The sequence below is a fragment of the Eschrichtius robustus genome, chromosome 21 (assembly GCF_028021215.1).
Source record: "Eschrichtius robustus isolate mEscRob2 chromosome 21, mEscRob2.pri, whole genome shotgun sequence".
Lineage (NCBI taxonomy): Eukaryota > Metazoa > Chordata > Mammalia > Artiodactyla > Eschrichtiidae > Eschrichtius > Eschrichtius robustus.
The window spans coordinates 35,364,439-35,389,244 of NC_090844.1; the positions used below are offsets into that span (position 1 = coordinate 35,364,439).

General features: G+C 47.3%; 1 protein-coding gene across 11 annotated transcripts in view; it reads right to left on the reverse strand.

Moving 5' to 3' along the window:
* The window catches only part of CSGALNACT1 (chondroitin sulfate N-acetylgalactosaminyltransferase 1), a 327,171-nt gene that overhangs the window by 88,423 nt on the left and 213,942 nt on the right, over positions 1-24,806 (reverse strand). Inside the window, exon 1 of one of the 11 annotated variants that reach the window (XM_068531938.1) lies at positions 203-223. The exons of the other annotated variants lie outside the window; for them this stretch is intronic. The gene's annotated coding sequence lies outside the window, so the exon portion shown is untranslated. Of the gene's footprint in view, positions 1-202; positions 224-24,806 lie in introns of those variants that run through there. 11 annotated transcript variants of the gene reach the window in all.

The window sequence follows — 24,806 nt, forward strand, 5'->3', positions numbered from 1 at the left end:
GTTCTCCATCTTAAGAGAGACGAGCTTCTACACACAACCCCTGCAGCGGCGTTGCAGGGTCCACAGCAACCTGGCTCTTGTGCACACCTCTACGTCAGGGCGAGACGCTGCAGAGAAGTTAAAGCAGCCTGAAGATGAGCATAATCTCCCCAAACCACACCCCCGGGGGGCTTCGGAGCAGGGCTCCTCAGGCGTGGCAGACCTTTCCGGAACGCGGGCGTCTCTGCTCCACTGGGGCTTGAGTCGGCATCCATCACGGGCCAAGTGCTTTATCCTCGGGGTGCTTCTGACGGCAGCTGGAGAGCGGAGGGAAGCCCCATGTCACTGTCTACACAGGACCAGGTATGGGCCAGCGGGGGGGGGCACGGGCCTCCACACGCCATCACAGCATCAACGTGGCCAAGAAGCGTCCCCGCGGACCGCATCCACCCTGACACCAGGCTGCCTGGCCCAAGGCTCTGCCCGGACACAGAACCGGGCTCCGAGGGTCGCACTCCCCCTTCGCCCTTGGCACTCGGATCAGGGGTCTCCAAACTGACCAACACAAATAGCACGTTCCAGGCAGGAAGTAACTAGTGGACGAGTACCACATGCTAACGTGCTCATTGGTAAGTCAGAGTACTGTTGTAGTGTGTATTCGCAAAACAATACCCCTAAAATAACGAAAAAATTGTTTTTAATGTCTTCTCACCCTGAGGAACCGTCCCAGGCTCCCCAGGGACCCGCTTCTAGCTCCCAAGTAACTGCGCTCCGCACCGAGTTTCACCCCAGTGTCCCCGGGACGGAGCTGCAGCCCCGCCCACCCCAGGGCCCCAACGCAGGCTCCCGCTCCTCAGGGTGACCTTCCTGCCTCTGGACCTCCGGCTCCATCCCAGGGTCCCCAACACCTGCTGCCCAGACACTGCCTGGCCCCTGCCAGGTACATGCTTCCCTCCCTTCCAACCCAGAGGACCTGGACGTGGCCTTCAAGACACCTTAGAGGGTCCATTCTGAGGTCCTCCCTGTAACCAGATCCAGGAGCTGGTTCCCCATGGCCCAGAGGGACCGAAATCCCCTCGTTGGGAGGTGTCCCTCCATCCCCTCATCTCTACACTGCTCTGCAAGAATCATTCTGATTCCTTTTTCCCTACTTGGAAGCAGAGAAAGGGAAATGTGGAAAAAGAAACTGGGGTCTGCTAATCAGAAAATGAACACACGGAGATTAATCACAGCTCTGAAAGCCAAAAAGCCAGGAAACAGGCCCAAGCCCTTTCTGCTAGTCTCTTTTCATTTTGGTTTCTAATTTACTGGTGAACCTTTGTAGAGAAGAATTGAAAGAGAGGGTCTTCCTGAACACATGTAGATTTTTCTACTCCCCGCCCCTTGCCACCTCCAACCTTGTTTCAGGAAGCATCTAAGGAGGTCAACCAGCACAGGTGGCGGCCATGGGGCCTGGGGAGTGATGAGAGAGAAGGGCACCGGCACAAGAGGGCAGGACTCACGCTACTTAGGATAAGCTGAATCAAGAACCTTTTCCCGGCAGGAAGATGCCCCCAACAGACATGCAGGCCTGAGTCAGCTGCCAAAACCCTGCTGAGAGGCCCGTCCGGCCTCGGTCCGCCCCGTCCTGCGGGCTCTCTGAGGCTGGTGGGGTCACCCTGCCCGCAAAGCGAGAGCCCCAGAAACCAAGCTCCTAGCACCTCCTGATGCTCACGATTACATCCGCTTAGAGAGCATCTGCTCTGGGCCAGACACCAGACTAAGCACTTTATAAACATCATCTCATTTAATCCCCCAAACAATCCTATGAGCTACGTCTTATTATCCCATTAAAGATAAGGAAACTGAGGCTTAGAGCAGTGACGTAACTCGCCCCAAGGTGCACAGCTGGCAAGCGGCCAAGCCTGGTTTCACATCCAGCTCAATCTGATGCTAAACCTTGCTCTTACCCACTAGGCCGTACCGTACACCACCCTCACTAATCCCGAACTGCTTGCTGAGACCCGTTCCTCATCTTGCACCCAACCTGTCCAATTTTTCTTGCTCCTGAATGCCTAGTGGATCTTGCCTGGCCCCTCAGATGCAGCATAAAGCAATCTTTTCTTCTCTATATAATGTTCTGCCTCCCCACTTATCTGTGGTTTGCATGTCCACATCCCTTACCAGCTCTGCAAACTCACACCGCCCCTGGAAACAGTGCCGATCCCGGCTGTGCCTGGTGTGAGCCTTGCTCTGGCCCCTCGGTGGGCTCGGGACAGAACACCCCCTGCGACATCCGAGGGCTTCTGAGCAGATGCCAGAAGCTTACACCCGCTTATCACCCACTAAAAAGCATCCTGGCAAGTGGAATTTCTTCTTTGAAGGGAGAGAGACAGGGCATCTCTCAGTCGGCTAACCAAGCTGCTGGCTGGCCTCACCATGAGTTCCCTCCTGCCCGACACCGGCTTCTCCCTTCCGTCCTCCAGAGCCTGGCAAAAGGAGCTGCCCACGCAGTGCCACGCACCGCGAGTCCCCTACCGTGCTCGCATGCAGGCAGAAGTCACCCCGACCGCTGACACCGCTGGAGACTCAGGGAAGTGTGCCGCTGGGGAGAGCAGGCCCCAGCTTCCAGGGAAAGGCGCGCTACTGATTCACAGGAGAGGGTAATTGAAAGTGAGCGGTGCTGTGCGCCCCTCCAGCTGAGCAGCAAGCACAGGGCCCCAAGCAGATGCTGGGTGGAGCTGCTGGGCAGCAGAGGTCAGCTCCGAGGGGGGGGTCGGGGCTGTGAATCACCCTCCCTGTGCCGTGAAGGCTGAGGTGGGCTCGACTTCAGTTACAGCGAGGGCAGCACGGAGAGGGAAAGCGGGGCTCTCTGCTTCCTGGTAAGACGACCCGTGTACCTTATTAGCAGATCGGAGAAGGAAAGAGGAGGATGAGAAATAAGGTTCACCAAATGCCCCCACCATGTTCCAGCCAATGCCTTTAAAACACTTCTAGACACAGAGCTCCCAGAGCAGACGAAAGTCCAAGGCAGGGACCTGGTGGCCCTTCAGGCAACCCCAGGGGCTCCACTGAGGACCTTCCGAGAATCACGGGACCTCAAGCATCACCTGCTGTCTCACCTGAACCTCATGAGAGTGGCTGATCCCAGTCTTGAGACTAGGATCTGGGACGTGGGGAGGCCCGAGGCTTACCCACCCAGCCAGCGGCTTCCACATCCCCACACGCCCCCAAAGCCATCGACACCAATCAGCCTGACGCTCCAGAGTGCAGACACAGCTGCCACACGTACAGAACCAAACCTCACCAGCAAAGGGGAGGCAACGCCCACAAGCAGGGCCACAGGGAGCAACGCAGCAGGGAAAGCCCCACAAAGAGGATAAAACACGGGCCCTAAAGAGAAGCGGAACCAGACACCAGCCTCTAAAAGTGCAAGATGGCAGCCCTTGGACCTGGAGGTGAGCGCTGGGGAGATGCATGAAGCTCTCCCCGCTCCCCATCCTGGGCTCCCTGGGAGAGACTCGGCTTCACTGCAAACAGTGACGGCCCACGGCTTTCCTCTGGCCCTTGTGGTCACCCCGTGGCTGGTGTGTGCTGCCCCTCCCAGGGGTGTCACTCCAACCCCGGGCATCAGCCAGCTTGATGTATGAGTGTGGCCACCCCAGGTCTCGTGAAAGAAGGGGGTGAGCACAGCAGTTCCTCACCCCCGCAGCACGGCCACGAAGGAGCAACCCCTGGACACATCCTGAATCAAAGGTGCTGGGACCCACTCTCTCGAGCCCATTGACGTGTTTTGCTGGCATCTTTGAAGCGAGAGGGTTAAGGAGGAAACCGCCACTTTGAGTCAAGACAAAATACCCAGAGTGATTCTGCCTGGTTCTCCTCTTTCTTACCCACCGACAAGGAGGCATCAGCACACAAACAAGGGTCTGGCTTCTAGAAAGCGGCTATTACAGAACAGGACTGGAGAAAGTGCGGATGGTACAGAATTACTTTAGAAACCCCATGGGGCTAGATCAGCAGAGCCATCTATCTGAGTAGAGAAGTAGAACCAATAATGCAGAAAAATATAATATTAGTCCAATATTATATAAATGCAAGATGTCATATTATTTTCGCAAAAATAAAACCTAGAGCTGATCGCAGACCATATTTTGTGGTCCAGCTGCGGCCCGCCACGCCACGGGCCCCTCCTCTGGCGTCCCAGCCTTTCCTCGGCTCGCATCCCACACCAGTGCCAAGCCTCTCCTACTGCCCACTATACCAACTGGGGGGGTCAACTGATCACTAAGGGATTAGCTAAAAGCATTTCAAGATGTTACTTCCAGGGACTTCCCTGGTGGCACGGTGGTTCGGAATCCACCTGCCAATGCAGGGGACACGGGTTCGAGCCCTGGTGCCGCGGTGCAACTGGGCCTGTGAGCCACAACTACTGAGCCCGCGCGCCTAGAGCCCGTGCTCCGCAATGAAAGAAGCCAGTGCGATGAGAAGCCAGCAAACCGCAGCGAAGAGTAGCCATTGCTCGCTGCAACTAGAGAAAAGCCCACGTGCGGCAATGAAGACACAACGCAGCCAAAAATAAAATAAATAAATAATAATTTTTTAAAAAAAGATATTACTCCCAGAAAGAAATTTACCTGCAATAGAAGTTGTCCTATTTCTACACAAGATAGACAGCACAGAGTGCTTACTTCATCCAAGTTTGTTTTTCAGTTTACTACTACTTAATATTATGCTAATATTCCTCTGCATCACTCTTAAAATATTCCCTGCCCTTCCTGGAAACATTCACCTTCCTCTCTAGGACCCCACCCTCTCTGCATCTTCTTCCTGCTTCTCTGAGGCCTCCGATGGGGCAGGTTGTATTAACATCATACCCATTTCGTAGGTAAGGTCATGGAGGCAGAGGTTAGTCACTGGCTCAAGTCACCCAGCAAGAAAACAGCAGAACTGGGTGTCCAGCTCAGGCAGCGTGGCTCTGCTGTCCGTCTCTCCATCACTGGGCCCCACGCTTCTCTACAGTTTTCTACGTGCTTTAACAGAGCCATGGGCATCGTAGAGGGGTGCACAAAGCCTGGCCAGGGAGCAGTGCTGGAGCATGAAGGGCCTGAAAAGAAGGAACCAGCCGGCCAGGCTGGCACCTTGACCTCAGACCTCCAGCTTCCAGAACTGTGAGAAATAAACGTGTGCTGTTTAAGCCACCTGGTCTGTGGTGTCAGAACAGTGGTCTGGCCTAAGACAGGCCTCCTGTCACGACGGGGACTTTGTACGGTAGCCTATAGGCACGGGTTAGCCAGCCGGCTACCTTTTTAAATAGGAGAACCACATGATGTGAACTGAATTTCAGCAAACAGGCAGTGCTGAGAGGGACTGGAGAGGGGAGACCGGCCTCAGGGAGATGGGCACGTGGCCAGCGCACCTCTGCGGTGTCCGAATAAGGGACGTGGGGATAGCAGCAGTAAACGTGGGCTGTGGTTCTAGAGCGCCGTGTCGGGTACCATCTCCAGGGCCTGCAGACCGGCCTGACACGGGATAGAGAGTGTCCAGGGAGCACGAGGGTGGAGGGCGGAGCCACCGCTGGGAGAGAACAGGCACAGGGGAAGATCCAGGGCAAAGACGGGCTGGTGATGGACACGCCAGGCGGGTGCTGCTGCTGAAATGACGGGGGCGGGGGGGTCGTCCCGTCAACTCCGAAGCCTCACACCTGCACAGCCAGCAGTCAACCGAACGCGGGCGGAACCCGATCAGAGAGCCGAGCGGGCACGGGCATTGTTTCACTCACCAGGAAGATTAGCCTCGGAGAAACAGCTGGTGTTTAGACAGTGCGAAGGCTCGGGTGAAGCACCGTCAGAACCAGAGCCCACGGCTCTGGACGCCGGTCCCTGCCTCTGCCCCGCACTCCAGAAATTTTAAATCAAAGTAGCTCTCTCACATCCTTCCCATCCCCCAAAGCCCAGTTTATTTTTAAAAAGAAAAAAGAAGAAAACCGTAGTGTATGTTAAAAGCTCTCCCCACACTGCATTTAAACAGAGAGGCGGGGACCCCAGGCAGGCTGCCGGGGGGTTTTAAAAGGCCACTGCATGTGAAGGCTCAGCTCGGTGCCCAGGCACAGGGACGGGCACGGGGCAGGGGGGGTCATCACGTTTCCTAGACATCACTCAGGTCTCGGGACAACACACCTCCCAGCTGTAAGCAGCAAGCAGACTGTCCGACCAGCGGACTGCCCACTTGGACCACGGGCACAACTCAGCCAAGGTCGGACCCACCAGGTCCCTGGTGAAAGGTCAGCAGGTACCATTTGGGAGAAATCTCATAGACCCTCCTAAGATATTTCTGAAATGCAATTTTCCAGTTGCTCAAAATGACATGACTCGATACAGCAGTGTTCTAATTTTAGCTGCCAGTATTAGAGATACTCCTGGGGTTCAAAAAAAGTTTTTAAACAATAAAACCTGCTTCTCTAAATGAGGCTTCAAGATGCCCTCTTCTGACTGTACATCATCATTCTGATACATTACAGTTCTCAGTTCCAAGCTGCTCAGGGTGGGCATAAAAAGCCTCTTCCTGAAAGATAAACAGGAATACTATCCTTTTGATTACACACTGAGTCTGCAACACTTGCTAAAATGACTACAACTGCACGACCCCATCTCAAAGGAGCAAAACACACACAGAGTTTCACCCCAGCTGCAGTGACCTGCGGGCAGCAGGGACGGGTGGAAGATGAGCGGGGGCTCTGAGACCACCCCCTACTCTCCCCATGCCCACCAGTTCCCACCAGAGGGTGGCACATGGAACCCTCGTGACAAGCATTCTCCATAGTAACAGGAGCATAGAAAATAACTCCTGAGATTCAGCAACGATGTTATAATTAACATGAATTTTATCCACCCAGTCACTGAATATGTATTGAAGGAGACCGTTTGGACCATGACAGCGACAGAGGAGGGGTTAGTCGAGGTCCCCGTCCTCACAAGGTGCCGGGAAGGGGGAGAGAGGGACAGGTGAAAAACAGCTGGCTGCCAGGGGGATGTGACCAATCACCATTAATACAAACAAGATGTTGCTGTGGTTCAGAGGAGAGACTGTTCTGGTTGGATCAGAGGAACCTTCCAGGTGGCAGAGCTGGGGACCCTCCGAGAATCCCTCCATGACCATGGTTATAAAACATGCAGACCTAGTTAAGGTTTTCCACTCCTGCACCAATTCCACTACTTAGGATGCCTACTGTCTTAATTTTTAAAAGGGGAAAAAGATAAAGAACTATAAAAATTCAGCATTTTATTCACAGACTCTAGTTTTTCCTAGATTTTTTTTCAGATTCTTTTCCATTATAGGTTATTACAGAATATTGAGTAGAGCTTCCTGTGCTATACAGTAGGTCCTTGTTGTTTATCTATTTTATATACAGCAGTGTGTATATGTTCATCCCAAACTCCTAATTTATCCCTCCCCCCTCCCAGATTGTGTCTCTCTGAGTGGGTCTCTCTGTGTTCAAATCTCTTTCATGTGTCCCCAGCCAGGTGAAAACTCCATGGCCTTGTCACAGCCCTTATTTATTTATTTATTTAACATCAGCTCCTTCTACATAGAAGGAGGAGTTGAATTTTTTTTCTTGAAACCAGCTAATGGGTCTCAAGATTGACACAAAGGCAATTATCCGGTGGAGAAGTGGGTCTGAGGAGGGCTCCACTTTAAATGAACGTTGCTTTATCTCTGTTAAAAGCCTCTAATGAGATGAGATTTTTAAGGAGCTTCCTTAGCTACAGAGGCCGACCCTGTCGTTTGCCTACGTTTGGCAGATGTTTACTTCCGAGTTTCTGGCTCCCGGACAGGGCTGACATAAGCAAAAACATAACGAAACGAAGGGTACCTCTGTCGAACATGGCACAACCTCAGCCTCCGAATCAGACGAAAGATGCTGAAAAGAACAAAAGGAGGCCATCCCATCCCCACTGCGGCTCTGGTCACCAGCACGCTGGCTCTGAGAAGCCACCAGGGAATCTACAAACAGGGCAAAGCACACACTGACCACGCCTTCAGGCCTCAGCACTGCATATAATTCACTGTTTCCTTATGTCTTTATTTGTAGCAATTCAGAAAAGCAAGCAAGCCCCCTCAGCACGGAAACTTCATGTTCTTTATCCTATTTATTTGCCAGATCAACGTCTCCCTCCAGGGCACACAATCCCAGCTGCAAAGCTGATGAAAAAGTAATGTCAATTTTCTTTAAACAAATGTGAGAATGCAGAGTACAAACTAAAACCCTCAAGATGGGTGGGATCATTACTGCTTTCATTTTCATTATGACCGGCACTAAGAACTTGCAGAAATTTCAAAGGACTAACGCTGGAGAAAACCAAATTAGGAGGTGATAATCAGGAAAAAAAAATTCTTGTTTACACAGTAAGTTCAAGGCCAAGTCTGTTCTCAGATCGCTGGCCTCCGCCTCTCCCTCCCAGCTCCTCTCTCCTCCTGCCGCCCCCCGACGACATACACTCACCTGGCCCATCCTTCACCTGGCACCAGGTGTTTTCTGAGAGGCCTCCCCTCCCCCAGAGACTGGCAGCTGGAGAGGCTGCTTGGTGTGTGGTCTGGCTCAAAAGGATGAGCAGAGACTACCAGAGGCCTCGCTCAGAAAGTCGGAGTCAATGACCCAGGGGGAAGCTGCCCACGGGGAGTGGCAGCTGGGGCACATGGCTGAGTCACAGGACGTCCAGAGCTGCAGGCCAGCAACCTGAGCGCCTTGTCAGACCCGACAGGTGAGGCCAGAGGCAGCTCCTCCCTGCTGCCTGCGGAGGGATTGCCGTCAGGTCCCGTAAAGCTGCTCCCTGCCCAATCCCACACCCCGCCCCCGCCCCTGAAATCCAACGGGGTCTAATGAACAGGGGATGAGGAGGCGGGAGCCCCGGCTCCACCCAGAGGCTTGCACTCCCTCAACTAGGAGGGGACGATAGCCATTATTTAAAGACCCTTAACTCTGAGCTTATAGATACATTTAAGATGTATAGATAAAAATTATAGATAAAATGAAAAATGCTTATTTGACAAAGATATTACCTAAACTCTCAGGAGTCATAACCCAATGGCAGTCAATCAGAAACGAAAATAAAGCATTCCTGAAAATATTCTGTAATTTAATGGGGGAAAACTGTGTACTTTACAAACTTCAATCCAGACACTACTTTTCTGAATTATATCCTGAGTAAAGTAAAAGACACCCAGATAAAAAATATTTGGCTTACTCTTTTCAATACTAAAGTCACCAAAGCTCTGTCATTCCAGGACTGGACAAAATGCTAACAGAGTCTTTAGACAACAAGCCGTTTAACAAACATGCACTGAATATACTGAATTAAGTGCCAAGTCTAGTTCACGGTATCAGCTACCTATATCATACAGACCCGTAGCTACATGTCTGCATTTAGATACAAGTGTAAGTGCAGATATCTAAGTACAGACAAAGTATAGATGTACAGATACATCTCAAGACATAAAGATGCACAAGCTAGAGGCCCTGCAGGAGGCAAGCACGTGAACAATAAGCTCACCGCCGGAGGAGCAAAAGTAAGAAAGGATCGACACAGACAGGGGCATCCAAGCCAGCACTGAGGGTAGAGAAAAGGCTTTCTGCAGGCGGTGACACCTGAGCTAGGTCTTGAAGGAGGGACTTAGCAGGGAGAGAAAGGATGAAAGAGCATTCCTGGCAGAAATAACCCCATGGCAGGGCTTGGAGGCAGGAAGCAACATGGTGCACATGGGCCGTGCAGGCCATCGGAGTGGCTGGAGCGGGGGCTGGAGCTATGGGATCAGGTTGTGCAGAACATCGAGCTTAGGGCGGAGATTATAAATTTGGCTTTGGCCTTGGGCATGTTAAATGCCTCGGAAACGTCCAGGTGGAGATGGGGAATAAGAGGAAGTCTGGCATACAGACGGTACAGCATCTAGGCCATCGCCGTAGAGACGGTACTGAAACCCTGAGGCCGAAGGGGATAACGTGGGGAGAGCACAGAGCAGCAAGCAAAGCTGGTACCCACACCAGTGTAGGAACTCCAGCACCAAATGGCCAGGAAAAGGAGAGGAGTTGCAAAGGAGCCAAGAAGGGACTTCCCAGGAGCTCCGAGTTCACGACACTGTTTCGATCTAGAGACAAAGACCCTGGGCCGCTGGGCCTCCGCATCTCCTGCGCCATCCACGAACGGGTGGGAGTCAGCCTGTTCTAGGTTCAATATCAGGTAGCCCACTTTTGCCACATACTCAAACCATGTCCTGCAAACTAACCTTCTAACAAAGCTGATCTCGTGGTCTCCGTCTGCCTGAATACAGTTTCTCCACTTGTTCAGAACTGAGAAAAAAGAAAAAAGAAAGCAACTCCTGACATTCAGAAGCTGCCCTGACCCTCCCAGCAAGGCCATGTACCCTAGACATAAACCATCTCAAGAATACCAGCCTCCCACAAGGTTACTCTGAGACCAGGATAAGAACAAACAAACACAGACAAAATAAGGCCACGTCATAATTTTGTCTAATCACAGACAAAAACAAAGCAAGTGTCACCCACGAAATACCAAACATCCCCTTTCTTGGCCAAAATGACTGACCGCTACTTCTTTCCTAGTTCCCCATTTGAGCCACTGCCGCAATGGATAAGATTTATTGAGATGCCAAATCAGAGAATTAACCCCGCTTTCTGACAGCATCCAATCTGGAGCAAATCTCCCCTTCCTCAGACCCACCTGCGGCTCCCCCAAATGAAACCCAAATCCATATAGTAGGTTCTATCAGCCTCCTCCTGACACCCCCTGGATTCTCCACAGTGTGTCTTTATTGTAATGAGCAACAGACCCAGAAAGACCAAGTACCGCCCTCCTGTCTGTGGCTGGAGGCAACTGACGGAACTCAGGTGAGGAAGACGAATACACTGAGCCCTAGGGCCCCAGGACGGGACACTCAGGACAGCAGTCACCTCTCAGGAGGGCGCAGGTGAATGTGAGCAGGGAGGATGGAGAGCCTGGGAAGCCCTGGAAGGAAACAGCTGTTGATATTGTTAAGATTCTTTTTCTCACAGTGGGTGGTATGTGGGGCTGTCATACTCTTAATAAAATGTTTTTAAGTCTGAAATCTTTAACAATATACTTTTAAGAAGGAGGATGCAGAATAACAATGTCAGACGCTGCTGAGCTGTTAAGCTAAGAGCTGAGAAAAGGAGGCCACGGTAACTCAGCGAAAGCTCTCTTACTGGCTTGATGGGTGTGAACGGCAGGTTAGGGTGGATTACAGACAGAGGGGGAAGGAGATGGAGACAATGAGTATGGAAAACGTTTTCTAGTTTAGCTGCAAGGGAGAAGGCAGAGAGAGCTGGAAAGGTGCGTGACGTCACGTGACAGGTGAGACCTACGGACCTCCACTCAGGGCAGGCAGCAAGGAGGGGGAGCCATATGGAGAAGAGAAGACCCTGCCTCCTGCGGCTGCCTCTGCCCTTAGGCTCTGGCCTCTGATCAACATTTAACTGATCATCACCACAAATCCCCCCTTCCCCGTTACTGACTAATGAGTATCACAGAGAGGAGTGAATGAAAAGATTGTATCTGTGAAATTTCATAATATCTGCAACTCTTTCCTTCATTAACATAGATCAGTAATAGACTTTGTATTTAGTTTAGTCTCTACATTTATAAATTATAACCATGTTATATAAACTTCGCTGTAATTCAGACGCTAAAAATCTCGTTTCCATAAAATTGTGGAACCAAGAGCAAAGCAGAAAAAGGCGACTGTCCACAAAGTTCGCGGACTTTACGTCTCACCTCACAGACGCTCGAATGAGAACGGGGCTGGTGACAACAAGAGCCCCCCGGAAGCAGCCACGAAGTTTTGTTCAGCACAGCGTTTCCCTGCACTCGGGCCTCCATGGAGCTGCTCTCCCACCCACACACAGCAGGACCAAGGCTGCAGCCACGCCCCAGGCTCTCAGGCAGCAGCTGCTTCATGACAGAGGTCAGCGGGGCTCAAGGTCAAACCTAGAACCTGGGCTGCACTTTGGGCTCGAAGAACCCCAGTCAGTGGTTACTTGGTAAAGCTGCCATTCCCATCAAATGAAAACATGACGATGATAAATTAAAAACCTTTGACTAATTCCAGGCAGCTCGAAACTCATCACAGACAAGATTATTTCCCTAATCCTCATGGCATGCTACTAAGGGATCAGATATCTATTATCCTTATTTGAGAGAAGGAAAAATTTAAATCCCCAAAGCACAAGCTTTCTAGATGAATGTAAAATAATTAATGAATCGGCCTGCCAGAATATTCATTCACATCTACACATAATGAAGAAAAAATATATTTAGAATCCTCCTTGCTATGGGAGGAGAGAAGAAATTTTTAAAGATCCTTTTCTTCAAGGAATATGTAATCCGAGGGAAAAAAATTAAATATGTGGAAAGCAACGCTTAAACAGAACTTCTTAAAAATGCCAAAATGATAAGATGTTCAAAACCAGGAGGGGAAGAAAGACAATCTTAAGTATCAACCAAAATACAGCCTCCCTGAGTGTTCTGGCCACAGGCTTGAACGTCTCACCTCTGGAGCGTGTAGCCAAGGTGAAACTGTATATCAACAATGACTTCTTTGGAAGAAAAGAATTTTATCTTCTGCAACTGAATTCAGTCTGCTCTCAGGGCCCCCATCTGCAGGGAGCAGACCTCAGATTTCCGTCTGTTCTGGTGCACTCGCCGCGGCCCGATCCAGCTCAAGCACCCCTGCACACCTGAACGTGCCCTGTGCATCACTGTGTAGCCCAGAGCTGCACCTCCTCCAGCAGGCAGTGCCCCGAGGTTTCCCCACCGCTCCTGCCCTTCTCCTGCAGGCAAGGCTCCTGGGGGGAATGGAAGGGCCGGCCCCTCGGAAGCTCTCCGCTTCCTGCTGCTGCCTGAGTTTTCTTTATCATTCCCAAGAAAACGGTCCGGAGAGTCCCACATCAAGACTCTGGTTTACTGTAAATTCTACCCTTAGGCTGTCAGCTTGGGCTTATAGGAAAGCACAGGTCCTTTTTTGTTGTTGGGCTGTTGTCTTCTGTCTCCCTCTCAACAAAGCCAAGCTTTTGGAAATAGTCAGTGTGTACTTTCAGGTTACTGTCTCACTATGAACCTTGAAACAACTCTCATTTTGCTCCTGGAAGCCCAGCAGCACCGCCCTCCTCCAGAAACAATCAAGGTCCTAGTTTCAATGGATGGAAGCTGCAGGGCAGCAAGGAACACTCAGGGGCTACTGGGAACAAGACACATTGTTATCTTCAAAACATCATCCGTGGGGGCGTCCCTGGTGGCGCAGTGGTTGAGAGTCTGCCTGCCAATGCAGGGGACACGGGTTCGAGCCCTGGTCTGGGAAGATCCCACATGCCGCGGAGCAACTGGGCCCGTGAGCCACAACTACTGAGCCCGCGCGTCTGGAGCCTGTGCTCCACAACAAGAGAGGCCGCGATAGTGAGAGGCCCGCGCACCGCGATGAAGAGTGGCCTCCGCTCGCCGCAACTGGAGGAGGCCCTCGCACAGAAACGAAGACCCCCAACACAGCAAAAATAAATAAAAAAATGAAATAATTAATTAATTTTAAAAAAACATCATCCATGTTACAGAAAGCTTTTGTATATGTCCTCTCTTTTCTAGTCCCTTAAACATCTCTCTCTTTCAGGTTCTGATCATACAAAGAGCTCCCCGGCCCGCCTTCCCACTCCATACCCTCCTCCACAGCTGCCATTAGGGTTTTACTAAACTCACAGCTTCGATTATGATCTTAATCATAAATAACTGGAAACACCCCTCATGCTGACCTTCAAGGTCCCGCTAAAGCGGACCCCTGCCGCCCTCCAGCCCTGCCTTCTTCCACAGTCCAGCCAGGGCCGTGCTCAGAGGGCAGGCGGTGAACCCTCCAGCCCCACAGACGCGCGAGTTCAGGCTGCTCAGCCCTTGGCAGCCGGCGCAGAGAGCGAGGCGTCGGCGAACGTGCCCAGATCCAGGGCCGTCCACCTCCGGCCCACCGCTGGAACGGAAAGCAAGCTGCTCGTGCATCGTGCTCTGCACTCTCCTGCTGTACCTGTTGGTGGTGTAACCCTGGTCTACAGCGGTCTTCTCTTCTTCTTCATTCCCTACTCTTAATTTGTTCCTTTCCAAATCTGACTCCTTCTTCGAGACGCATCTTAAATACCTAACCGTTCACGAAGCTTTTCTTTACTGCTATAGATTCTCTCCTGCTTTAGCCTTCAAGTCCCTTGATTTCATCTTTCTCGTGGCGCAGACATTCTGTCTCCAATCGCATATTTCTAGGCACTTCATGTCCTCTTAAGGGACTGTAAGCCCCTTGAGGGCAGGACTGGATCTGCCCACGCTGTACATCGACAGCACAGAGAGCACAGAACAACATTCAGTTTCAATCTGTTGAGCATCTACAATATATCCGGAAGCCTCCTTGCTGGGGAGTATAGAAGAGAATTTTGCAGATCCTTTTCTTTTCTTCAAGGAATATGCAATATAATTGAGGAGAAAAAAATTAGATATATGACAAAGCTTAGACAGAACTTCTTAAAATGGCTAAAATGATAAGATACTCAAAAGCATGAAAGGAGGAAAAAAAGAATCTTTTGTATTAGATCAAAACACAGCCTTGCAAAATGTTCTGGCCGGTCTCCCCCGCACCTCCACCCCCAACCAAATCCACTGTCGTAAAAAACTCAGATCCAGCGTTTTGTCTTCTTTCCTAAAGGCCTAAATTAAAGTAAGTAGAATATGAAAATATATCCTATTCACTGATGTGTGAAAATCAGAATAAAGTTTGGAAAAAAAACCACAAAAACGCACTTGCTATTACCAAGCTCATAGCGGGGTGAGATACTCAGCTGCAGGAGAGCAGTTACATAACAAAGCAGCAGACCGCAGGGAAATCAAACGCCAGCGACTGAGTTGCTGCAGATGGTGGTATGTGAGCAGGAAAACACGCATCACAGCCCTGCAGAGGCCGCGAAACCAGCAGCCGGGGAAGTTAAATGCAATCCACCAAGAATTATTTCTTGTCAGAACTCAAGGCAGAAGGAATACAAAACTGAATCAGAAGTGGAAAAGCCCCAAGTGACCTAAACTCTCTCACAGGTACCTAAAATGCACAGGGAATGACCGCTTAAAGAGGCATAAGAAACGCCTGGAAGAAATCAAATAATAATAATAGGCAGTTGATCAGGACTAATCCTGCAAGCGGCAGTATTTTTTCCTCCTCCAGTTAAGTGGGGAGTTTGCAATCCAAACAGTTTTGGTGATTATAACAATATATTATATTTTGTGTCTCTCCATTGCACTTCCCAATATTTCCTCCCAGGAGAAGCTTCTGATCACAGGCAGCTGCCAAAACATGCGCGGGGCTGACGGGGCCAAAGATGTTGCTGGTTAAAGAAGGTGAGAGCACTGAGTCTGCAGAGAAGCGTTTACAAAAGAGAACAGCAAAGGCTTGAAACCATCCGTGGTGAGAAAAAGAATGTGGAAAGAGGTCTCTAGTACTTTAAAAATGTTAAACCGACTTCCAAATTACAAGCCCTGTGCCTGTTATCCGTGAGTAGACTAGATCATACAGTACATAAGAAGAGAAACATTCTCTCCCATGTTTAATTTTATAGAATAATTAGTGAAGTCTTCCAGTTCTCTAAAGGCCTGCAAAAAAAATTCAGGGTGCTCTCCCAGCACCTCAAAGAAGGCTTCATCATCCAAGCTGCCCCTTAAACTATGTCCAAAGTCAAGGGTCTAAGATAACTTAATAATTTACAACTTCTGTTCCAATGACAACAGTAAAAAATGGGATAAAAGTTGATTACTACTTAAAATAGACCTTCTTGTAATGGGTGATTCATCAACTGAACTCTCCTGATTAGAAGGTTTCGAAAAAATATACACTCGATCTCAAAATCACTGGTTCAACCAAATGTCCATTAATAACAACATTAACATTTTAAACATTTGCAATCATTTAAACAACGATTAATAGCCCCAGATTAACAACTGAAAAGTGAGGTTTTGTTTCTTATAACTGAGGGAAACATAATGCTCCAATTCAGTGTCTGGAAATTTAGAAACTAAACATGATTCCAGTTGCAAGATAGCAGATTGAACCCATACATTTAAGCTAATGTAATACACCATACTAACATGCTATAGAACAAAATCACATGATCTGATGAATTGATGCAAAAAAAGCATCTGACAAAATTCAACATCCATTCATGATAAAAAAAAAAATCTCTCAGAAAACTAAGAATAGAGGGAACTTCAACTTGATAAAGAGTATCTACAAAAACCTACGACTAACATTACATTAACGGTGAAATACTGAACTGGGAACAAAGCATGGATGCCCACCTTCATAACGTTTGTTAGATCTAGTACTGGAAGTTCTAGCTAGTGCAACAGTCAAGGAAAGGCAGACACACTAGAAGTAAAGAAATAAAACTGCCCATATTTGTAGATGACATGATTGTCTCTAGAAAATACAAAAATAATCATATTTCTACGTACTATCAGTGAACATGTGGACACAAATTTAAAATACAACAGCATTTACAATCACTCAAAGAATTGAAATACTTAGGTGTAAATCTAACAAAACATATACACGACCTATGTGCTGGAAACTACAAAATGCTAACAAAAGTATTGAAAGATCTAAATAAACTGATTCATGGATTGGAAAACATATTCAGGGATTCAAAGGCTCAACATAGGACAGATACAGATTCTCCCCAAACTGATACACAGATTTACTGCAACTCATAAAAATCTCAGCAAAATTGTTTTATACGTACAGACAAGATTATTCTAACAATTATATAAGGCAGCAAAGGAACTAGAATAGCTAAAACAATTTGCAAAAGAATAAAATGAGAGGAATCAGTCTACCCATTTCAAGAATTATTATACAACTACAGTAATCAAGACTGTGTGATACTGGCAGAGAGACAGACACACAGACCAATGAAACGGGATAGAGAACCTGAAATAGACCCAATGGATATGCCCACCTGGGTTTTCATGAAGGTGCAAAAGTAATTCAATGGAGGACAAACAGCCTTTTCAACAAGGGTGCTACAGCAATTGACTATCCACAGTCCCTCCTCCCCACAATGTCGACCCAAAATTAACTCAAAAGGGATCACAAATTTCAATGTAAGATGTTAAACTATAGAGATTTTAGAAAAAAACACAGGTGAAAATCTTTGGGATCTAAGACTAGACAAAGAGTTCTTTCACTGGCACCAAAAGTATAATGAATAAGAGGAAAAATTAATAAATTGGATGTCATCAAAATGTAAAACTTTTGCTCTGCAGAAGACTTTGTCAAGAGGATGAAACGATAAGCTACGGATTGGGGGAAATATCTGCAAACCACATATCCAACAAAGGCCTAGCATCTAGAATATACAAAGAACTCTCAAAACTCAACAGTGAAAAACACGAATAATCCAATTAGGAAATTGACAAAAGGACATGAACAGACATTTTGCAAGGTGGGAAATCAGCCAGGAGGCCAAGGCAGGGATCCAAGCATGAGATAACAGTGGTCCAGATGAGGATGAGGGAGCAGGCGGGGCAGAAGGGAAGGAACTGGGGCTCTCTGCTGCACGTAAGACTGAAGGACTGGGCAACTGGATGGTAACGTGGGAGGCGGGAGGTGTCATGGATTCTGGGAGCCACTGGATGGTTTCATTTCCTGAGCTGATGGAGACAGGCTTGGAGAAAACAACATCGAGGTGTGCTTCAGGCAGGGCAAGCTGCAGGTGACTGTGAGATTAGTGGAAAGGGCAGGGATTTACGGTGCTCTTTGTACACTGAGGTCAAGGTTATACAGCACGTCTCCCGCCCTTGCCCCCTCGCTCCCCAGTACCCCACACGGACGGGCTGTGTCATCTCTGAGCCCCCCAAGCTCACTCCTGCCCCCAGCCTTGTACACATCTCTGCCTGGAACGTTCCTCTCGAGACCTCAACTCTCAGCCCTCACTTCTTGGATTTGATGCTTCAGCCCTACTGACTTACGTTGGAGGTTTCTCAATCTTCACGCCTTCTCCTTGCCTGGAGAGCTCCGTTCGTCCTGTTCCCTTTGCCTGGGAAGGCTGTCCTCTCCCTCCAGTACCTTTGCCTGAATATTCTCGTGCATGCTTCTGCATCAGTTTGGCCTCCAGGAATCCTTGTGTGACCTCTGGTTAAACACCCCCTGTGTGGTCACCTGACACGGCCCCCCTCACATTGTCCTGTGGCCGCCTGTTCACCCCACCCCATCCCCAGACTGCCTGTCACTGAAAGAAAGAGCTCTGTCCTATTCCTTGCTGCCTCCACGCTGTCAGGCCTGTATCAGCACATATGGGACCGTCACACGTGTCAATATTTTCTCTGGGTAGTAGGACAATAAAAGAATTTTCTCTGTTGTTAGTTTGCCTCTTACAGGTTTTCCATATTTAGCTTCATAAAAATGTATTTTGTAGTAGAGAGTAAATGTGATTCCTGAATGCTTCCACTTCCCCACTCCCTCCAGCGAGTGTCTGGAGTGGACCACGAGGCTCTAGATGAGGGCGCTCCGCGCTCCAGTGTAACGCCGCTGCTGGCAGTTCTCGCTGGAAGCCTACAACATCTGACAGAAAAGGTCTTCAGTAACCAACACACGCTGGAGTGGAGACAAGACACCCTTATACAAAAGAAGGGCAACTTTGGCACAGGTAGATTTTACTACGGAAAATATTTCCAATCCAAGAAGACTGTCTAGTTTTGGGTGGAGGAAGGAAAAGGAGTATTTAAATGACAAAGAACCATTTTCTGAATGCTCTCTTCTGTGGGCCACTTGGTTTTTTTTTTTAAATAAATTTATTTAGTTTATTTATTTATTTTTGGTTGTGTTAGGTCTTCATTGCTGCGTGAGGGTTTCCTCTAGTTGTGGCGAGCGGGGGCTACTCTTTGTTGTGGTGCACGGGCTTCTCATTGTGGAGCACGGGCTCTAGACGCACGGGCTTCAGTAGTTGTGACGTGCAGGCTCAGTAGTTGTGGCTCGCAGACTCAGTAGTTGTGGCGCACGGGCTTAGTTGCTCCGCGGCATGTGGGATCTTCCCGGACCAGGGCTCGAACCCGTGTCCCCTGCATTGGCAGGTGGATTCCCTTGCGCCACAAGGGAGGTCCGGCCACTTGGTTTTGACAAGGATTTCATTCCAAGTATCCAAGAAAGAAGAGGGAAGGCACAAGGACACACACACACACACACACACACACACACACACACACACACAGCGTAACTGAAGCCTCTTAGATTAACCCAAAGGAAGGCCATTTAGATTCCTTATAAAGAAAACAGTCAGCCAAACCAGGGCTGTGTCACTTCAGCCACAGCAAGAAGGGAAGACTGTCCATTTCACAGAAGATTGAAACCACGTTAGTGGCAAAGGGATAGTTGACTCTAAAACCCCAGGCTGGCTGGTGGCTCCTGAGGATGCCCTCCCAGGCCCCCCCCTCTCACCTGCTTCTTCCTTTCCTCACAAGTGCTTGCCGTCCTCCCTCTTTTCAAGTCGGGTCCTGAGTGACACCTCATGAAACTACACCAACGGAGTAACGGAGACCAGAGATGATTCCTTTGTACAGGGGAGCAAAACACACTTCCATGTCTTTTCATAGGAAGACAAACAGGCAGTCCCCTTCTGCTCGCCATTTCTTCATTCCGTCATTTTTATTTATTTACCTACCTAAAACCTTGTCATTCCCTTGAGTTTTTAGAACAGTTGTTATTCAAAACAGAACCAGAAAAGAAGAAAACATAATTTCTAAGTTGTTTTAATTGCCTAAATGGTTCTAAAGCTATTGGGTTAATTTATAAAAGGAACACTGTAAGCACTTTATGAAGCCCTTCCTTACATTCCAATTCTGTCCTGATAAATCCAATTTAGTTCCGCAAGCTTCAATAATGAAATATCAGAGAGGTAACAGCTACTCCTAGAATATTCACCCACAGGTGTAATCCTTCAGGAACACGGAGATAAACTACTGGCAATAAAACCAATTTAAACTGTGTGATGCCCAAGCTCAAGCAGTTCAGAAGCAATCGCCTGCACCTGCAAAATGTAACCCTGACGATGACTGAATTACAACTTAAAAATATTAGGCTCATGAGACTTCTAAAAATAGAAGTATATTACGCAGAGAACCCTCACAGTTTTTCATCTTTGGCTCCAGGTACCTTTATAAAATGCAAAGTCTGATCTTGATGACAGTTCAGAGGAACAATCATATCGCTTTCCCCAGCACTGTCACTTGGAGTTCAGCGTACTGTTGCAAACAGTTTACAAGAATGAAATGCACGCCTGTGCGGGAAAGCGTTCACACAGCAGGCTCGAGGCTGCTGTCCTTAGAAAGGCCTGCTTACAAGGTTGGCCCTTGGCTGGTGTCCGGGAACTCGGCTTGTACAAAACTCCCTAAACCGATGTGAAGCGTCTCCTAACTGATAATGTGGTTTTGCTGTGTCCAGGCTGTCTGCATAAACAATGTGATTTATGGTGAACATCTGCTTTCTTTCTGGGAGGCTGGAATTTTAGTGTGCGTGCTAGGCAGAGAGTGCCTACCTGACCATCCCCACAATAAAACCCTGAACTCAGACCCAAACGGGCTTCTCTGGGCAGAAAGCTCTGCAGACAGTCAGCTGCAGTTTTCGCCGTTCGGGAGGGTGTAGCTTGGGTATCTTTCACACGGACGGCACAGGAAGACTGCACAACCCTTGCTGTGTCACTGTAAACACCCCAGACGTAAGTGTGGCCACATGCTGATCCTGTGAGCCCTTCTAGTAAATCACCAAACTACCCCTCCGAAAGGCTTAAAACAAAACATTAGCTCTTACTGGATAAATATTTTGTGTTTGTTAATTTTTCTAAAGGGTAAAATAGACTGCCATCATTAAATCCAGCTGACGTAATAACCTGATGCCGCTAACGTAATGGGTTTTTCATTATGGAGACACAACTGTAACTTTTTTGTTTTTTGCAATTTAGTTGTTTGTTGCAATATAGTTTATGGAAAAAGAAGAGTTTGGTAACCACAAGGACATGGCTGTCAAACTATAGATTTAGACAGAACCCAAATAATAAATCTGCTCTCTGCCAGAGGCAAGAAAATAAAGCAGAGCAGACAGCTGGAATATGGGCCTCCACCAAGGAGACTAAGACTTTATTTCTCTAATTCAATCTTAAGAAAAATATAACTTAATAAGACTCATCTCCACTACTTTTAAAATATATACTTTAAAAGATATTGGGAACAAATTATCACTAGTTTTTATTACTGAAACACTGAACATAATAAACATGAAAATTCAGGTGTTCAAAATGAGAACATAAGATTTTAATTTTCTTCTCCAATAATGAAAAGAAAAAAAACTATAGAGCTGTACAAAATAGATAAGCAACAAGGATACATTGTACAGCACAGAGAAATACAGCCATTATTTTGTAATAACTTTAAATGGAGTATAATCCATACAAATATTGAATCACTATGCTGTACATTTGAAACTAATATAATATTGTAAATCAACTACACTTCAATTTAAAAAAAAAACACAGAGCTTCCCGATAACTCTGAAAGAAGAAAACTCTGTTTTCACTACTTTAGAAATACACAGAACTGGGACTTCCCTGGTGGTGTAGTGGTTAAGAATCCGCCTGCCAATGCAGTGGACACGGGTTCGAGCCCTGGTCCGGGAAGATCCCACATGCCGCGGAGCAACTAAGCCCGTGCACCACAACTACTGAGCTTGCGCTCTAAAGCCCACGAGCCACAACTACTGAAGCCCACGCGCCACAACTACTGAAGCCTGCCCACCTAGAGCCCGTGCTCCGCAACAAGAGAAGCCACCGCAATGAGAAACCCGTGCACCGCAAAGAAGAGTAGCCCCCGCTCGCTGCAACTAGAGAAAGCCCGCACGCAGCAACGAAGACCCAACGCAGCCAAATACAAATAAATAAAATAAATAAATTTATTTTTAAAAATCTTGATCAAAAAAGAAGAAATACACAGAACTGAACCAAAGCTGATCCCAAATAAACATGCACCAGCTTGGAAGACCTTCCTTTTTTAACCACTCTGATGTTACAAACTGTCGAGAGGATCTGCAACTGGCTTATCCAAATATTTCATTATATTTCTAGAGAAATATGGAAAATGGCCCCAGAGCCATGCTGGGAGATTACATAGAATATGTATGTAGATTACACAGTAGGTCTGATCTTCATCCATCCCACTCGGTAACTATGGACATCCAACCTCTTCCTCCAAATGGAGGCTGTGAATCTAAGAAACAAGAAAAGCCCCCCTGGGAAGACAGCAAAGAAATAGACTATGCTTTATGGAAGGGACTTTGAGGCTCTTTCCTTTCAAAAAGAGCAGCTTTCAAGAGCAAGAACCATGGGAGAAACCAGCCATTCTTTCAGACACTTTCTACTTTCAACAGCTTATCCCCCAGGATGAGGGTGACACCACAGCTGCACAGGGATTCCTGGGGGTGGGACTGGAGCACAGCAAGGCCACTCCCAGGTCATCCCTGAGGCTACAAATGATGTGTCTGCCTCCAGTGAAACCGTTCAAGTCCTATTTCTGGACTTGACCGACCAAGGCCGAGTCTGGCCTGTCAGGGAGGCCTGTTCACAGCGGTTAAGTGGTCACCGTGGGTGTCTGCTGTAGGAGGATGTGGCCATCCTCCCAGTTGAGCTGAGACGAAATGTATGAAATATCAAGAAAAGACTTTTCTATAGAACAGTCACCATTTAATTGAAGATGTAAATTCACAGACAAGCCTCTCATGGAAAATGAGATTCTGAGAATTTTCTCACAGACGTATCCCGGAAAGGCAGACCCTGGCCTATGACTTTTTCTTTGATGATAATGGATGCTGAAAAAGTATAAAATGCCATCGTGCATGGCCTCTTGCTGACAGCAAGGATTTTGCCTTTTGCTATTCCTTCCTTCCCAGCGCCTAGCACAGGGCTTCAAACATAAAAGGCACTCAATAAATGTTTCTGGATGAATGAAATGGGTATGTTAAAGAGATGAGGTAGTAAAACAAGTCAAATGATCAGACTAAACCACAACGCACTTTTCCTCCCAAAGTCTCCAGACAGACAAGGATGGAAGATGCTGAGAGCAGCCGGCGTGGAACCAACACGACAACCCCATTTTTAAAAAACAGCAAAACAAAACACAAAAAAGCAAATAAGCGAGGCACATAGTGTGTAAATTGCAGGTATAGTTACAGAGTGTGATAGAGTTTGAAATTCAGGATGTGCAGTTGCCGTAGTGTTGGATAAAATCACTAGAGTACTTTTCCCTTCATTTAACACAAGGAAAAAAGGTTTTACGAGGAAACAAGAAAACGTTCAATATGTTTTACATGTTTAATTCAATTATACAAATAAATGTATGCAAAAAAATTTAGTGAAGTAGAATATTTACTTTCAATATTTTTACCCAATTTCTATACTCACTGATATTTGTATATCAAATATACCAATATAATAAAAGATTTCTTTAAGCATATTTTGATAAATGAGTTAAATATGGCTTTAATGTATGCTTAAGGGGCTGTGTTTCAATATTAAGGTTTACATTTTTTCCTTCCCAAAAATAACAAGATGCCCATATGTTCATCTTATTCCTGCTACAACAATCAATTTTTGTGCAAGTTACTGACCACACACAAATTATTAGACACTATTCTTTCTAACAAGAGCTCTGCCTTTACCTCTGTCGAAGAAATCTGTGAACCTCAACAGAAGTGTTGGAACAACTGTGCCTCATGACTCTCCACTGAGACAGGAACACATCATTAAGAATTAGAAGGAGGTCATAAAGCCTACTAGAATTTCCTTAACTAAACGTGCCATCAAATCATTTAGAAAATAAATACTTGGAATATCCTCTGACAATGCACAACAATAGAAATTCTTTAAGAATATAAGTTAAATTCTTTTTTAGTCTACTGAGTTGTAGGGACCTATAGATCAGAAATAGGCCCTTCAGGACATGAACAGATATTTGTACACCAATGTTAGTAACAGGATTATTCACATTAGCCAAAAGAGAGAAATCAGATGTCCACTGACAGATGAATGGATAAGCAAAATGTGGTCTATACATACAATGGACTATTATTCAGTCTTATAAAGGACGGAAATTCTGACACCTGCTGCAACATGGACGAACCTTGAAGACATTATGCTCGGTGAAATGAGCCAGACATAAAAAGACAGACACTGCATGCTTCCACTTACCTGAGGCACTTAGAGTATTCAAATTCACAGAGACAGAAAGCAGAACGGTGGTCTCCAGGGACGGGCAGGAGTGGGAGTTAGCGTTAGATGGGCATGCAGCTTCGGTTTAGCCAGGTAAGAAGAAAAAGAGTTCTGCAGATGGATGGTGCTGATGATTCCACAACAACGTGGATGTCGTTAATGACCCTGAGCTTAAGTGAACTGTACACTTAAAAATGGTTAGGATGATGAATTTTATGTTATGCATATTAAAAATATTTTAATTTTTAAAAGCAGCTGAATCATCAGAGGCCTCTTCCCTAGAAATACCTGACAGTGATTTTCCAAAAACAACTTCTGAGACCTCACCAGTACCTCACAGGAGAATCTCCTGGTATTTTTACTCCCAAGAATATAACAGATACAAAAAGACACCCGGAGTCTTACTCGCTAAAAAAAATACATGTTAGCCAACAGATGAAGGTTCTAGACGATGCAATAAAAGCACTATTTTGCCAAAAGTCTACTCATCACTTGTTGGGTT